This window comes from Python bivittatus, unplaced genomic scaffold, assembly GCF_059951505.1.
Source record: "Python bivittatus isolate LINGU-HERP-01145 unplaced genomic scaffold, Pbiv_v1 ctg000220_np1212, whole genome shotgun sequence".
Lineage (NCBI taxonomy): Eukaryota > Metazoa > Chordata > Lepidosauria > Squamata > Pythonidae > Python > Python bivittatus.
The window spans coordinates 7,438,287-7,451,837 of NW_028277048.1; the positions used below are offsets into that span (position 1 = coordinate 7,438,287).

General features: G+C 42.7%; 1 protein-coding gene across 1 annotated transcript in view; it reads left to right on the top strand.

The window, feature by feature from the left end:
- The first annotated feature begins 7,868 nt into the window (after positions 1-7,868).
- The window catches only part of BGN (biglycan), a 49,715-nt gene continuing 44,032 nt past the window's right edge, over positions 7,869-13,551 (top strand). The window contains exon 1 of the mRNA XM_007420487.4: positions 7,869-8,281. The gene's annotated coding sequence lies outside the window, so the exon portion shown is untranslated. The remainder of the gene's footprint in view (positions 8,282-13,551) is intronic.

Genomic DNA, 13,551 nt, shown 5'->3' on the forward strand with positions numbered 1-13,551 from the left:
TAACCCGAAAAATTCGCAAGCAGAGGCGTTCGTATCCCGAGGCATCACTGTATTCTGGGCATCTTTCACAAGCCTCAGCTTATTCTGAGCTCTAGCCTGATACAACCCCTACAGCTCCTGGTGATTGTCCTGTATTCTTTGATTATCCACCTCTCATTCCATTACCTCTACTTGATCCTTCTTCCTTCAGCATCTTCTTGGATTTTCCTTTTTTAGTATTGTTCTTAAATTTTAGATGTATTATATATTTTATATATATTTATAGTTTTAATGTTTTTTGTAAGTCGCCCAGAGTCCCCCATTGGGGGGAAATGGGCGGGGGAGAAATCCAACAAACAAACAAACAAATAAATAAATAAATTTTAGGAATCTATCTGTGTATTCACCTTGGTCTCTTTCGGTATCTCCCATTTTTCCTTCCAGCAGGAATTGTTTGTGACTGTGCCTTCAGTGTCTTGCTTTGCATGATTTCCCATCCTTCCTGGAGGCTTTTCTCTTTTAGGATTTCAATCTGCTGGAACTGACTTACCTTCCATTGGAGTTCATCAAAATCAGTTCTGAAACCAAGTATATAATTCTGACTCTTCCCTGATCTTCCTCCCCTTGATATTGTGAACTCACAGTCATCATCTCCAACTCACATTGATGTCCTGATTGGGAGTGTTCATTTGATTTTTTTTTTTTTGGCAGAATACTGAAGTGTGTTACCGTATCCTTCTCCAGGGAATAATATTTAGTACTTAATCTTTGCTATTTAGTATTGGAGTACTTATGGCTCATTGAATGTTGCTGAACTACAACTCCCAGAGATCTTAGTCATCATGACAAATCATGTAGGATCCTGGACAACATCTGGAAGATCACAGTTTCTCCAACCTTTTTCTTACCCCTAACTCTTGCATTTGAAAATGACACACAGATTTTTAAAAAGTTAATCCTTACTTTAGTTTCATCAACATACTTGAAGTCATTTGTGATTCAAACACTGTGGTTTGGTGAGTCACATGTAGAAGCTGTCTTTATATTCCAATCACCATATATATGTAGCTGTCTATGGGGAAAAAAGTATTGATGGGAACTTGGTAACCATTTGGATGTGAAGCTTTATTCACAATGAATTATTCATATGAAGCCTGAGTCAGTTGAATGAATTTTTTGATAGAATCATGGAGGCGGGAGTGTATTATGTTGAGGTTGGCTACAATTTCCAACCCTGTTCTTATTTGTGCAACATTCAGAATGGAGTTTAATCCACAAACTGAATATGGGCCTTTTGTTTAGAGAAAAAGAATCTTTTCTTTGAAAGGGAAAACTGCTCAATCATGGTGAGATAACTATGGGACAGTCCAATGATTCATTTTCAGTGCAATATTAAGTAAACTTTAGATCCATATTCAGTTTACTGACCAAGTTTGGAACCTTCATGCAGAAGAGGACTGGGAATTACCAAACCATTCCAGCACTGTTGGGAATGTATGACCTCATCCCTGCTCTAAATTCAGGAGTTTTGTGAGCAACGGCTGTCTGAACTATGTTCAGGTCAGGTTCAGCTTCACTTAAGGATGATCCCCAGTATTCTCCATAAACTCGGTTTTTACTCTGCCTTTCAGATGTACCGGCAGAATTACTAACAAATATAATGACAATATTGGAACTGGCTAAAAGTTTAGGAAATATTCAACAATATGGTTCTTTCTCCATTAGCGACATAAAGTGTCTTCATAACCCCACCTAGCCATTGTTGAAGCAGTACAAAGGTAGTTCTTGTTACTGTTATTTTGGTACAAAAATGACGGGATGACTCTAGGAGATGTTATAAATTGCTAGTGGGGACATGACTTACATTTCACATCATCTGTAATTGTTCAGCATCCCCTACCTGGGGCTTCTTTCTTTCTATATAGATTGGTTAGAGCTTCTGTATCGCCTCCCCAAATGTAATTGAAATATTAGAATTGTGGGGGAAAGCACCTAGTTGCAAGATGTATGCTACAATTTCACTTTAACTACTGACAGGGGATTTCAATGCAAGAGAGAAATGGTGGTGAAAACCTTCCCCTCACAGCAATAACTCGGATTTTGCTGTTCTTTTCGTTTTTTTCTTTTGCGATCCACCATACGAATGCACATGTGCCGAAGGAAGGAGTACTAGCCATTGATTTTATTCCCCTTCATACAGAGGGGGGCTGAGGGGTTGTTTCTTATTCTCAGATGGGCAATGGCTCAGGAGGCAGGACACTGACTGGTTAACATGTTTTGCATTCTCCTGTTGGTCAGCTGGAGGGCTAGCCATGATTGGCTCATTGATTTCCTTGCTTATTCTCTGCATTTCATGACCAGCAGAAATGAAGACAGTCATAGGTCATCCTTAAACTACTTTGTGAGGGAGTGGGAAGTGGAAATGATGTTGATGTAGAAGAGCCCTAAACTTATCTTTTCCAGACTGGTGCTTTCCAGGTATGTTGAGACTACAGCACGCAACATTCTCACAACAGTCCCTGCATATCTGGCAGGTACAATGTTGGAAAAAGCCACAGTGGTGTGATTCATCTGAACTATTATTATTATCATCATCATCATCATCATCATCATCATCATCATCATCATCATCATCACTCCTCCTACTCCTACTCCTACTACTAGAAAAATGCTTCTAGTAGACATGTGTTGAAAATATTAGTTAACTACAATAAAGCATTGCTAGTTTATGTACTGGATGAGATTTTCCAGGCTTGGTTTCATAGAATTAGTTCCTTCTGCTTTTGTTGTATCTGGGCTCCTCTTTCCTGTAGCAAGTTTGTGTTAGTTTGCTAGAGTACAACGCATATCTGTGGATTAAATAAATAGATAAATAAATCCAGAGGAATCTGCTGAAGCTAATTACCAAGAAGGAAAAGGGGGTGGGGGTGGAGGAGGGAATGGTTATACTCTCCTGGAATGCAAAGAATGTTGTGCTATTGCTGAGATCAACTTGGAGCAAAACCACATGTGAAGGCTACTTAGGGTGGCTGCCCAACAAAAAATCTCAGACCAAATTCCCAGTCCATGGCCACCAGGATCAGCCCTAGAATTGAGTCTCAGCACCCACACTGGTCAACAGCAGACATCCTCCCATTACAACTCACAGGATTTTTTAGAGTTGCTAGGAATTTCAAAGATAATGACATTTTGAGTGAGCTGAGGGATTCTTGCTCAAATGCACCATCTGAGGAACTCTGAGAAAAGAAAAAGAGAGATTTTGTAATAGAGCCATAAAAGGGTTGCCGTGGCCACATTTGGGTCCCTCAAAGTGCCCAAATGGTATTGGTGATCTACTGAAAACCTGCCACAGATTTATCAGGGATGTTTAGTGGCAAACAGGGTATGAAAGAGTGGATATTCTAAGTTACTCGGTACAGGATTTAAGATTCCAAGGGGACTCCAGCAAAAGCCCCTTTAGGGATCAAAAACACACCAGGAATTTTTCTGCCTACATCAGTGTCCTATCCAGGGACATACATTCCTGCAGCTGCTGTCATGATCCAGCTGGACCAGCTCCTGCATGGAAGAGAGAGACACATATGGGCAAGAACCAGGAAATGTGTATTTGACACAGATTTAATTTAAAAAGAAGGGAAAGGGAGATGCTAACAGTGAAAAAGTATAGGCAGTTAAAATACCCTAGCCCTCTGAATCCCTCTCAGATCCCTTCAGCAGAGTTCACAAACTGTGGTTACTACGTTTCCTCCCTCTTTCTCAATTATTAGACCCCCATCACTCCCAGATTTTGACAGCACTTGATGAAAGGTCCTTAATGTCCCTAATCACACCACTGGAATGAAAACAACTGTGTTTCATCATTACAGCACTGCAGTGGTGAGGTCGAGCAGTGAGCAGGAAAGCATTAATGGGTCTGAAGGCCTGCTTAAACTTCCCCAGATCTAGTAGGTAAATGCATCCTTTTCTCAAGTCAACTGCAGGTGATCTATCTCCAGAAGAACTATATTGTCAGGATCTAACTTCTGCTACAGGCCCAAGGTGGGAATGTTCAGTCTAAGAAAACCTCCCTAGGGAGAGTCAGGCTTACCCCCCACCCCCACACACACCCATCCCCCAGATAAAAATAGGAAGGGAGAGTACAGTTTGAGTCAGGCATAAGAGGTAATCATACAATATTCCAACCTGAAAATTTATTTAATGAGTAAGCATATATTGCATTATGCATGGTTCTTGCATTAAAGTCGGCACTTTACCCTGTTATCTAGACTCCAAAAAGACAATATCTGGAAACTGGAGTTTGTAACATAGAAAAAATCTTGTGTAAAAAGTCCAGTTTTCAGACCTCCAAGATGGCATCTATTTTGGGTCAGACAACCTCATTAACTCTAATCAGTCTGCCTGGAAGCTGATGTCTGACATAGCCAAATGATATAAGGTTAGAGAAAGATGATGTAAACAGAGATGAAGTTCTGAGATTTGTATTACATGGTGGAAGCATTTTATATTCCAAATGTTAAGATCAAGCATTGTGAACAAATTTCTTCCATGGGATCTGCTGTGTCCAACTCACAATTCTGATGTACATTTTCCAACAACTGGAAAATGTGTGTGTCCTTCTGAGGTACCCCAATTCCTCCTCTTCTTTTTTTTTCCAGGGTGTCTTTCAGATCCAGGTCATCTACAGACCCAGCTTATTGGGAAAACTGGTTTGATTTACTGTCAAAAGCAAATTATATACACTGCTGGATATGCTGCAGTAGTTGGGGACCCATTTAAATAAGGCTATCAGATCTAGGCTACAACGACCTGGACAGCTGTTAGATGGCAGCGTGGAGTCAAGAGTTTTGTGTATTGTTCTGGCGCCCCCTTTTGGTCATGGGATTTTGGCAGCCCAGTTCTGGGAACCCTAATTAAAGACACACAGAGTTTACGATTGGTATGCATGGGTGTGCAAATGTGGGCCTGTGTGTTCCGGGTCAGCGCCAGCTATTTTGATGCTGAGGTGGCTTGCTCACAAGAAGCAAAATCATAATAAATTAAGTGACTGGGTTTGGCAGGAAGGATTTTGGCATCCATGATCCTTTGTTATGCAATAACTATGTTATCAATTTATCTTTGCATAAATCTAGCCAACCAGCTGTTCTAATTCATCTTTAAGGGATAAAATCTTTATAATATTCTCTCAGGGCTAATGTTGTCAATAGGCGGAGAGGTGTACATGCCAATATATATTGATATTGGGTGAACTCAGATGTTGTGGTACACAAAATATGGCTTATAGCTTAAGGTGTTCTATGGAGCCAATTATGGTTTATTCAAGAAAGCATGGATAAACAAGTCATTGCTCAGGGCAATGTGTAAACCCAGCCGTTCATATTTTTTTTCCAGAGGGCCTGAGGTAAAATTCAGTGTCCACCTGAAGAAACACAGCAAATAGAATGACTGACCACTTGCTCTCCCTTAACAGCATTCAAACTGTATCACTACAGGGGATTTGTACTAGCGGGAAGAGAGGCTGCCTCTCCTTGTATGTTATGATTTGGCTGCTTGCTGAGTCCTCCCTCCATCATTAACTTTTTAGCTCCCACGCTCTTGTTTCACATTGTATGGCTTGATTGGAGCAAGGAGTTAAACCAGAGTTTTTCAAACTTGGCAACTTTGAGATGTGTGGACTTCAGCTCCCAGAATTCCCCAGCCAGCTATTCTGAGAGTTGAACTCCACACATCTTAAAGTTGCCAAGCTTGAAAAACACTGGGTTAGACCTTCTTCCTTTAGGTCTACAATGACAATTAACTTTCCTTCTAAAGCAAACCATGCAGAAGCTGTTTATTGCATTGGGTGGAAATGAGTTGAAATCAATATCTCCAGAAGATACCAAGTTAGGAAAGACTGATGAAGAATAGACATGAGCCTGAATTTTTTACTTCTTTGCCCAGTGTCAAGTACATTACTTTCTACTCTCAGTCACTCATGCCCTAGTCACCTCCTGGATGGACTATTGTAATGCACTCTATATGGGGCTACCCTTGAAGAGTACCCGGAAGCTTCAGCTGCTGCAAAATGCAGCTGCACGGGCAGTTATGTGTGTACCAAGATCTGCACACCTTACACCTCTGCTATGCAAGCTGCATTGGTTGCCAGTTTGCTTCCGGGTCCAATTCAAGGCGTTGGTTATAACCTTTATAGAACCTTTATATAACCTTTAAAGCCCTACATGGCATGGGACCGGGATATTTGAGGGATTGTCTCAACCTGTCACATCAGGTCCAGCAGGAGAGGCATGTTGCAGGTCCCATTGGCTAGGGGATGTCATTGGGTGGGACCTAGGAAGAAAGCCTTTTCTGCTGTAGCCCCCCCTCTGTAGAATACCATTCCCCCCAAGGTGAGGTTGGCCCCAACCCTGTTGGCCTTCAGGAAGGCCTTTAAAACATGGCTTTGTCAACTAGCCTGGGGATCCCATGGTAGAATTGAACCTGCTAGTTAATGGAATGCACTCTTTGTATGTTTTCCTGCCATTTTGATTTTTTAATTTATTTTTATCTTGTTTTTATTTAAATTAAATTGGTTGCTTTAATGGTGTTATATGTTTTTGATTGTTACTATGTACACCTCCCAGAGTCACTATGTGAGATGAGTGGCTACACAAATGTGATTAAATAAATAAATAACCAACCAACCAACCAACCACCAGTTCTGGTGAATTGTACCATTTCACTCACCATAGATACGATCCAGCAAAAAGCGCTGCTAGTAAATCCCACTGAATTAAACCAGCGTACACAAGAGCGCAGGTGGTATAGCACATCTTTAGGTTAAGGATGGAGAAAGAAAATGGAAAAAGCATCCGGTTCAGGATCTAACCGCTTGCAACGATACTTCCATGCAGCCACTTCATACAGTCTTGGAAGGGAAAGTATAGAACAGCTGATTTCCCTAACAGCCTTGTTCATCTAGGTCTGGCAGCCTGTCTCCGTCCTCTGCTTGTTTATGACAAAAGGTTGCCCACTGTGGGAAGCAGAAACGGAAATGATGAACATTCTCCCCAGCCTCGCACCTTCCCAACTCCCATAATGCTCAGAATGCTGACACTATAGATTGTGGGATTTGTAGTCCATCATATATAAAAAGTGCCAGATTGGAGAAAGCTAGATAAATGGATGCTTAATCCAGCAAAGCTCTTATGTTTCTGTCTCCCTCTCGGGGAGAGGGAAACCATGGCTTTCTGGATATTGTTAATTACTACTCCCATCATCCATGTCCAATAGTCATTAGCTACCTGGAATACCGTACCCCGCCCTAAGTCTGTCCATCCTTATGCTGTATAGCAGTGCTTCTCAACCTCAGCAACTTCAAGCCGTGTGGACTTCAACTCCCAGAATTCCCCAGCCAGCATGCTGGCTGGGGAATTCTGGGAGTTGAAGTCCACACGGCTTGAAGTTGCTGAGGTTGAGAAACACTGCTGTATAGTCAATGACCCATCTCTTTCCCCCCTCATACCACATTTCTTATTTTTCATCTTTTCATATCACAGGCCTTCCCCCCCCCCCTTTATCATTTGTCCCCTTCCACTTATTGTTACTTCAAAGTACATAACCATTTCTTTACCAACAAGATGGCTTCCTTTCTTCTATGTTTATCACAAGCCAGGCTCTCCCAGTGAGGGAAGACAAATATTTTGTATGGCCTTAAACCAACACAAAAGCCATCCTTTCTGGCGCCACCAAGTCAGAGAGGGTTTTTGTTGTTTGGTCCCCCTCCCCCCGTCCGACTTTTTTTGGGTCAGTTCTGTCTCCTTGCCATCCTCCCAGCCCACTAACGCTTGTGACTCCTTTGAAAAGAACAGGCGAAAAAGACTGTCATTTTGGACTAGAGGAGAGAAGTGGCTGAAAACTTCCCTCCTTGAGGTTGAGTGGTTTTTTTCTCTCTCTTTTAATTTTTTTCCCGTTTTTGGCAGGTGGTTGATGGAAACCACATGATGGTTCAGCCCCTGAAGTCATTTGTGTGTGTGTGTGTGCGTGTGTGTGTGTGTGAGCTCTGTACCTCATTGAAACCAGCTTGCCTACAAGGAAGTCAACCCCTCTCAATCCCCTCTAGTACAGTACAGCCTCCTCCAGCCCTGCGAAAGGCTTGACATACTCAGCTCCAGTCTGCTGGCAGGGGGGAGAAAAAGAACACAAAAAAAACCCAAGCGGAGCAACAGAAAAAAGACGGACTTTAACAAGGCAGCACACAGAGAAGGCACGGGTGGAGAAGAAAGGTCTGCTTCAGGTGTGATTCCGAGGACCAAACTCTGACCTGAAGGTACATTTTCTTTTTCCCTTTTCATTTTCCCTCTCTCAACTCATTTTCCAAAGTTTTTTTGTTCCCCCCGGGAGATACTTTGGAGCAGATGGATTAAATGCAGTGGACCACACAGGAATCTCAGCCATGGGACCAGCAAAACCCAGGAATTTGGATTTTTAGATCCCTTGCTCTCACCCTCAACTTTAGCTGCAGTGCTCTGTTACTCTAACCCCATGAGAACCTCCTCCCCGCTACTTTTTTAAAAATCCCCAATCTCCTCTGTCCCATTTACTGCCCCATCACTGTCTCCCCCTGCTCTAACTATTAGAGATCACTCTTATGCTCTGGGGAATGAAATGTAAGAATCCTGCATATCAACTTCTCACCCACCCCTTCTCCACACACATATACATTTCATGCGTACATAAGTGGTGGAATTGTTCTCTCTAGTTGTCATTTCCTAAATTTTGCTCCCCCTCCCCATAAACTGATGGGAATCCTACTGTTAACAGCTTGTTCTTAAGCTCCCTTGTTCTCAGATTTCCCTTCATCTACTTGGCAGCTGCCTAACCTTGTAAGACTTACTTGATTTTTTCATTCTCACTCCCTGGAAGAGCTTTCAGGGAACCCTCGCATTGTAGCTGGAAAGGACCTATAGGTGTGTGATACAAGGAACCTATGCTGATCTCAGTAGCTAGAGTCATGAAAGCCACAAGTTGTTTAGGCTCCCTTATGATCTATCCCCAACTTTTTTGAGGGATGGCTCAGCAAAAGTCCCCAGTAAGAGGGAAGATGGGACCATCACATCAAGCACTGAGTTTGGTCTGCACTTAGGAGTGGCTAAGTAGGAGACAGGATGGCTCTGAAGCCACAAGATCCAATCCACTGGGGAGTTGTCAGCCTTGAGGAAATGAGGAGGCATGCCACATATTGCGGGGTGGAAATATGTGCATGTTCATCTATATTTTTGTCTTAGAGCCCAACATTTGGGGGAGCAGAGACATCCCTGACAATGGGTTTTCTCATCCCTAAGTATAGATTTGCTATGATAATGTAAATGTGTGAACTGGCTGAGGTGATCATCAATAATTCCCATAATCACCAGAGCTGGAAATATGAAATTGTAGCTGGAGCTATATTTGTGTTTATCTAAGTAATATGTCAGAGGTGTCCATGCCCAAAGAAAGTTGGAACTCCTTGTGTCCAAAGAGAGAAACGAACTGAGTGCACCATCCTTTTTCTAAAAGGGGAGGGTTTTTTTCAAAGGGATTAAATTTTGAAAACTCCTTCCTGTTATTCCTCTCGCTCCTAGTGCTTTTCCATCTCAGAGCTACATGCAATCTCCCCTCCTCAACCTCTGCAAACTAGTCAATTAAAATTAAAACAAAGGGTGAGTTTTAGGGGAAATAAGAGTTCCAAAGGTTCTTTCCCATGAAACTAGAGCACAGGCACATGGATCTCCTCTCTGACTTTAGCGCCCTCTAGCTCAACTTGCAGCTGCGCAAGATTGCCATAAGAAGAGTGCTGCTGGTCCAGTTATTAGAATATTTCCACCAACATCCCATAAGCAGCTAGAGGTCTCTGCAAAACTCACGAGAAGGGCAGAAACTGCCTTTCCCCAATGTTTTTCTTCAGCCTCTCATATTCAGAGCTATACGGCCTCTGGACATGGAGATTTTAACTAGCTTCCAAATCCCGGTGTTCCCCACCTAAGCCCCTTGTAAAGTCATTTAACTTCCCACTCCATCTTGCGGGAACACCTTCCCTAAATAAAACATGGGTTTGCAAACAGAAAAAGAGCACTTTTATTTGTCCACCTTTCTGGGTTATTGCTGTTCTTTGATTCAGCATTGCTCCTGATTTTGCCTTTCCTAGCCACTCAACACCACATCCTTCTGATAGTTGGAGAAATATTCTTGCAAGTCTTCTCTAATGATGCCTACCATGTGACATCATATCCTTTCCATATAGCTGGGGAGAGAGTATAGAGACATATATGCCTTCACCCCACTCTTCTTCTCATCCATTAACACCTGAGACCCCCATCTCTTGCTAAGGGAATACAGAGACGCCCTGTATTCTCCTCTGTAGTTTCTCAATTCAGGATTGCATTTTTTATTTTCTTTCTTAAATCCAAGACTGACTGCAGTCCGCTGTCTTGGATTTGTCCAAAGTGAATCGAAACATGAGCAGAGCAGACTGGAAGAGTTCTTCATTCATAGCCAGCATAAATGTTTGCAAACCGGCACTGCAAATCCAGCAACGTCTCCAGGAGCTTCCTATTCCCACCCTTGGAAGCAATTATACAAGGAGGCCCCAAGGGGGATAGGAAACCCACAGTGCCTGCCAATTTAAGCAAAGCCTCCTCAATCCTTTTAATGGATCCAGCAAGGGGAGGGGGAGATGGTTATAGATGTTAAAAAGAGAGGATGAGAGAGAGAATTAAGATAAACTGAGCTATCAAAGGTTAACACTAAAGGAGAGGCATCCAGCTAAAATGGAAGATATGGAAGAGTTGGTGGCTTTCTGAGAGAATAGAAGAGGGGAGCGGCAGAAAGGTTTAGGCCAACAGACCTGGAAGCACACGGCTCCTTACTGCTGCCTCCATCTTTGGGAGAGCAGATCCAGCCGGCTTGTGGAAGAAAGGCGGGCTGGGAGAAAAACTATACGCCTGCTTGCCAAGTCTGCATCCTTGTGCCAACCCAGCCTTTCTTGGCCATGCAATTTCCTTGGCAGCCTGCTGCTTGCTGAGCTGGCAGGCATGACCCACTGCCTGCCATCAGAATCCTCAAGCTGGCTCCACACAGCCACAGATGCCAAAGCCACACGGGCTCCTCCGACCCACGGCACGTGGCATTCAGACACCACCTCTCTCCTACCTCTCAGCATTCCCCCCCCCCACTCTCAGGCTTTTTATTCCTTCTTTGATTGTTCCAGAGCTGTGTTGGACAATCCTGTACTTGGTGTCTCCAGCCACCATCCCTTCCCCTTTCTTGTTATTGTACCAAGAGCCAAGCTGTCTGCTGTCACGCCTGGAATCAGAACAGCTGGATGGATTCCAGGATCCACTGCCCCACGATGGCAGCCGTAGTCCTGAATGATCCTCACACTTGAATTTGTTCCCCATCTTTCCTGCTTCCTTGCATCATGTGGGTGAAACCAATTTGTCAGGCCTGTGTATATCATATCCCAGTCTTATGTTCTTTCCCACTCTTCTAGGGCTTTTTTGACACACAGTATCTCTATGGAGTTATAGCCATACTTTCTGTGCTTTGTCTGGTCACCTTTAAAACAGCCTCTGCAATCTGGCATAACACCATTACAAGTTCACAGGGTTGTTTTTGCGGGAGCAAATCTGGGAGGCAGGAGGGCTATGCAGGCTGCTTTGATCTCCTGACCTGGAAGAAAGGTGGGATATAAATCTAACAAAGAAATGAGTACGTAAAATGTGGCTGTTGTGCAACGACTCAGAATGAGGGACATGAGACTGGAACCAAACAGTCCCAGCTTAGAGGCTTTAAGTCACAATTAATTTGGAATTAAAATTTGTTTTTCCCCACAAGACTTCCAGCCTCATCCAAGCATTGCATGTTGCAGTAGAACAGTAACAAAGGCAGACTTTATGATCAGCACAGCAGTGATGGGTAACACCATAAGATACTACAGATCACTAGGGAGGAAAGGGCCAGTGACACTGAATCTGCAAACCGAGTGCTTTAATTGCACACTCTCCCTTACAGTATAGTGGTAGTGTTGATCTAGACTTGTCAACTCAAAGAAAGCCCAGTTAAGTATAAGTATAGATAAGTATGCTTAGAATTTCAGACTGAGTGCCCCACAACAGACAAAGAATAATACTAATACTAATAATACTACTACTACTACTACTAATAATAATAATAATTTGTTCAGAATGGAGGGATTCATTAAAAAAGCAAGAACTGCAGCAATGTGACTAATTTCTTTATCTGATATGACCATTGTCTAATTATGCACATCACTCCCATGATATGTCAAGTTACAAGCTGTTTTTTTGGTACATATAATCCCACCTTTCCTCCAAGGGGCTGGTGGGGAGTTTGTGGGGAGGCATTATTCCTTCTATCGTCATAACGACCTGTGAGCAGCTTAGGTTAAGGGACTGAATTCAAGCATGCACACAATTCACATGAAACCTTGGACAAGCATTGTTTCTTGATGAGCAACACAACTGATTGTGAACTTACAACACATCCTAACAAGGAATAATCCAAATAACAAGTAAACAACTCAAGAAATGTTGCCAGCTGTAAGTTATTTTTTCACACAGAAAGCAAAAGAAATACAATTTGAAAATACAGGCATCCTTTTGATTATTAGTCCATATGGCCAAATATTATCTACTGTAATTGGCAGTTGCTACAGGGTCTCCTATTTGAACATTTTTAATTGGAGACATCAGAAATTGCAAAAGAGTTGCACTGCCATTAAGCTACCACCTGTTCCTGTTCCTATCACACACACACACACACACACACACACACACTTATGAGTCACTACGTTGTCTCTTGAAACTCAGAGATATGCTTCCGTTTTTTTTCCTATGGTGTCACCTTGAAATGGTTTCCCGTCAGGGCGAGCAATGAAATTCTTTTCCCCAAGTGTACCCAACCATGATGCAAACATGTCTGGTAGTATCTTGTTTTTGTTGTATCTCCATGACCTTGCCTTCATTTTGTTCCCAACCTTTAATAAGATCGGGTTCAGTCATCCTGAGGTGTACCTGTGTTAAAGAAGCACGTCCTCCCGCCTGCTTATTCTGACACTGTCTTAAGAGCAGTTTGAAGTTGTGTAAAATGTAGGAGGCTTTCTCATTCACTCCCTTGGAGGGAGGGAGGGAGGGAGGGAGGGAAATCGGGACTGCAGTGATTCTGAAATAGGCCCAACAGAGGCAGGGTGGGGATCAGCAATGGGAATACCAAATGTCATGCTGGTATCATTTCTTGCTGATGCAAAAATGGGTGGAGGATATTTCAGCTCAGGAGCAAGGAAAGGCCCAAAGCAAGCCTATGCAGGAGATCTGAAACAACAAAATGGATCTGGATTTATTTTTTAATAGCTCTTTTATATCCAACCTGAGCAACTTAGCCTCCCTTTTCAACATGCTTTTTTTCAGTTACTGCAATCTGGAATATTCAGGTGTCTTTGCAAGCTGGTTGATGGTACACTTATGTTGCCATTTTCTTCCAACTGGCACTACTTGTTAAAAATAAAGTTCAGACCCTAAATGAATATTTTGTACCGACAAG